Genomic DNA, 5,109 nt, shown 5'->3' on the forward strand with positions numbered 1-5,109 from the left:
TTTTTTGAAAATATTAACAAGAATTTTCTTGCCAAATTTGGGGGATTTTTTTTTTTAAATTAAACTTTTCAGGCAAACATTTCAGGAGTTATTGGAATTTTCTTCCTGAAAGTTTTGCAAATTTTCAGAAATTTGGGGAATTTTTTTTCTGAATTTTTGGATTTTTTCAGACAAGGAACCAATATTTTTGGTGCCTGTAAATGAGGACAACAGGAGGGTTAAAAATGAACCACAGTGAGGAAAAATGAGACAGGAGCAGAAAAAATATTCATAAACTGCTTTAGTTCAGAGGATTTAAACTCTTTTTAAACTCATTCTCCTTTGATGAATAAGAACTCAGTCAAATCTCAGCGTACGAACATGAAACACATCAGCAGCCGGCGTGTTTCTAAATGAAACTCGATTAAAGTGATGAAGGTGCGATGACTCTCGGTCCGATAAGATCTCAGTCTGTCAGAGAGGAAACCGACGGTAAACATCTAATCAGCTGCTTGGTGCCGCCGTTCAAATATTCATGAAATCTAATCAACTTAATCACGGTGTGATCGTTATTTCACAGCGTAATGAAACTCTGAGTGGGTTCAGCAGACTGTGTCCAGGAGGGCTGAGATCACAGCGACACTGTAGGACACGCTACACACACACACACACACACCCAGAGAAATACACACACCTGTAACACACACACACACACACACACACATACACACACCTGTAGGACACGCTACACACACACACACACACACCCAGAGAAATACACACACCTGTAACACACATACACACACACACACCTGTAGGACACGCTACACACACACACACACACACACACACCTGTAGGACACGCTACACACACACACACACACACACACACACACACACCCAGAGAAATACACACACCTGTAACACACACACACACACACATACACACACCTGTAGGACACGCTACACACACACACACACACACACACACACACCTGTAGGACACGCTACACACACACACACACACTTGTAGGACACGCTACACACACCTGTAACACACACACCCAGAGAAATACACACACCTGTAACACACACACACACATCTGTAACAAACACACACACACACACACACGTATACATACACACACCTGTAGGACACGCGCTACACACACCTGTAACACACACACACACACACACACACACACACAGAGAAATACACACACCTGTAGGACACGCTACACACACACACACACACACACACACACACACACCCAGAGAAATACACACACCTGTAACACACACACACACACACACACACACACAGTAAAGAAGTGTGTTATCTCTGACTGAGCTTTTAGGTTTTGTTGATCCTGAACAGAGGACGTCTGGATCTGTTGAACTTCCTCACAGTTCCTCCTCCTGGAGCACAATTCTCTCTTTTCTGTTCACTTCCTGTTTGGTTTAGTTCAGATAAACGTCTTAGTTTTAACAACGATAACTACCAGCCGCTGGTCAAAAGCCTCAAAAAAACACTATTTACGCAACACTTTACAACATGTTCAAAGCGTCCCCTCCATTGTCTGGGTTACCATGGCGACACATCTCTCCTCATCCCGTGTACATTTGATTGGTTGAGAAAATAAGCGATAAAATAAATGACAAAGTTATGCCATTTGCAGCGTTTCTTTGTGTATTGTGTTAGAAAACATGTTTTATAGAAGGTCATTCTTGGGACAAACACACAGTTTAACAGCAGACAGAGAAACAGGAAGAACTGCGGGACAAAAACAACAACATCAATATGCTAATTCTGTGATATGAGTTTCCAAACGCCTCGGTTTCTCCCGAATTGTCCTCCCAAGCAGCAGCGCAGTGAAGCCGGAGGCAGCAGGAGGAACACCGAGACGGATCTAATGTACAGAATAATGTCTGGCCTGAGGAGAAGCTGCTGCCTCCCGTTTCTGGGATGTTCGACTCATTCTGGAGAACACTTCATTCCCTCTGCCCTGTGGGATCCGAGCCACCGGCTGAAATACAGTACTGTCCGTCTACGTTTCATCAGTAATGGCCTCATATCTGCCTTCTCTCTCCTTAAGCTGCTCTATATGTCGCTGTTTTCTCCATATTCTCCTTGTTTTTCTCTGTAGAGCTTCATAATCTGATTTCTCTTCGTGTACTTGGCATCATATATTCATGCTAGTGCTTGCAAGTTGTCTTGTGAAATGGAAAAAGTTTAAATGACGTTTTTAATCATTCATAATTTTCATATTTTGCATGCAATCCTATACTGATAATTACAGTGATGGGAGTTAAAATGGCCGCAATGTTATTTTCAAATAGCATTAGTAGTTCTGTATCTCTTATTATGGATTTTGAACTTTTAAAACAAGTTATGAAACTTCCCAGAGAAACTTTCCCACTGCTCTCTCTCCCAAACTGAAAATAAAATCTAAACTTTCACAGGAACCATTTTGAAGCATTGCATTAGGAAAAAATTATGTCAGAATCCCAAAAACAGTTTAACGTTTGCTTGAGGTGGGTTTCTTTGACCTTCATGTGAAATGAAGACACTTCTCACGCAGTAAACATTGAATTCACACGATGGATCGAGTGTTTTGTTCATTTTCTTCATCTTTGGTCTGGAACATGTTCAACAGCAGCTGACATGAAAGAATTATTTAAACTTTCCTGATTGAAAACAATCCCTGAAGATGTCTGCATTTTTCTTGGGACAAAATTTAAGTTTGTTTCTTCTTCTTTGAGGTTTTTTAGTGATGTCGCCTGCAGCGCCACCTTCTGACGACATTACGTACTTTCTTTGTTTCTTGCATCATTTCAGAAGTTTACTTCAAATTTCTTGACAGTTATATGATATTTATTTGCCAATTCAACCAGTAGATGGTGATTTTTTTTTGATGATAATCAAGCTTGTTATGAAACTTGCCAGAGAAACCTTCCCATTGTTCCCTCCATCAGACTGAAAACAGTGACTTCAAAGGAACCATTGTGAAGCATTGCATTCGCAAAAAATAATATCAAAATTCCCCAAAACTGTTTTATTTCAATTTTTTTGACAGTTTTATGAAAACTGTTTGCCAATATATCCAGTGGACGGTGAATATTTCTGAAACTTCCCAGAGAAACCTTCCCACTGTTCTCTCAGAAAGTCACAAACTTCATCAGTTATATAAAAACTTGTGTGTGCGTTCAGAAATTCAGTTACTTTTGTCAGATCTTTATTCAATAAATAAAACATCTGAACAATGAATGTTTCCTGAGTTCACGTTTCTTCTGACACACTTGAAACTGCAGAAAAGTTCATCAGTTTGAGACGAATAAAACAATAACAGAGAGAAGTTTTTGAACTTGAGCGCTCCAAGGGTGTTAAAATGAAGGAAGTTTGCCTCTGGACTTATTCAGCCTGAAGGAGGCTAATTAAGGCAGAACATGAACCTCTAATGAAGCTGCTGGAATAATGAAACAGCAGACTGATGCCCTTTTCCTACCAGGATGCAGTTTTGTAGCTGTAGCCTGCATGTGATTAGCTTAGCATAAAGGCTAATGTAGCATCTCGTGAAGAAAAGGAAAAAACGTACAGATGTTTAACCACCGGGTTTCATATCAGAGTTCTTCTGCTGAAGCTTTTATATCACAAACTCTGAATATTTAAAATAGTGTCTGGAAAATTTTAGCTTCATTAAATATTTTACAAGATATATTTTTTAAAGAACTGCCCTTTGACACATTTTCACATTTAAATCTGAGTGTGTTTAAATACCAACATCTGAGGAAGTTTTAAAGATAAAAGCCTGAAAGTTTCTCTGTTATTTTTCATCATGTCACTGATTCAGAATCTGGAATATTGGACAGTTGATCAAATAGTTTCTGATTATAGGTGAGTTGAAATATGAGGGGAAAAAGTGAACAGGAAAAATCGCATCTTGGAGCGCAAACTAACAAAAAACTGATAAACCAGAAGTTAACGAGAGATATTCTCTGAACCACAATTAGCTGCAGGTCAGTAATACAAACATACAAAACATTTTAATTTGGAATGCTCATTGTTTAATTGTTTTGGTTGAACCTTCATAACTGAGCAGATTCATCGTACCACAAAGCTAACATACTGGTGTTCATGCAGTTAGAGCACAGTGATGGAGTTTAAAGCTGTTCAGGCTTTTAGTCGAATCTGCAGAAAGTTAGAAGAATTTTAGATGAATTTGGACTCGACCAGACGCTGTTCCAGGTGTCAGTTCATTCAGCTTCTCTCTAATCCTCTGAAGAAGGAGTCAGTCACCAGAAACCTGCAAACGAAGCGCTCAGCACTCCATGAAGAGATGCGACGATAGAAACGGTGAAACGAAGCAGAACTGAGTTCAGATTATCAGCTGCAGGGAGCTGAGTGGAAGGGATTAACCTGCTGCAGGAGATCAGACAAAGCAACAAAACAGCCAGCAGAATATCCTGAAACAGATGTTCAACCTCTGTCTGCTCAAAAGGGAACCTTCAGTCAAAAGCTGAAAAAGAACTATTTATTTATTATAAAAGTAAAGACCTTTTATCCACAGGTTTGATCTGTTTTAATTAGTAAATTATGTAAATTAATATTTTTACTTACATGACTTATAAATCATTAGATTAGATTCAGCTTTATTGTCGTTACACAAGTACAGGTACAAAAAGCAGGAAATGCAAGATTTAGAAAAAGTACTGAGATAAAGAGGTGAATTCAAATAAAAACAAAGATTCTTTAAGTTCACTGTATCACAGGTTTGGCTTTTCTTGTTTTTTTTAGGGTTAACATGTAAATAAATTAACTATTTATCATTATCACATTGTGTTATATATGTAACAGTAAATAGTTCAATGAATGACCATTTTTACAGCACAAACACCTTTAAGTGATAAATATTCAGATTAAAGTCTGTTTCTGCTGGTGACTTTCTCTTTTCTTTAACACAGATCAGTGTGTTCTAATTTAACAGAACAGTCAGACTTTGATAAAACCTGTTTCTGTCAGGATTTGGTTTGAAAAACGTTCTGCTGAAACCAGCTGATTCCACCAATCAGAGTGCTCCGTCTCCTGGTGATGTCAGGGAGTTAACAGCCTCCTAAAGCCGGCAGCAGCAG

This window comes from Acanthochromis polyacanthus, chromosome 9 (genome assembly GCF_021347895.1).
Source record: "Acanthochromis polyacanthus isolate Apoly-LR-REF ecotype Palm Island chromosome 9, KAUST_Apoly_ChrSc, whole genome shotgun sequence".
Lineage (NCBI taxonomy): Eukaryota > Metazoa > Chordata > Actinopteri > Pomacentridae > Acanthochromis > Acanthochromis polyacanthus.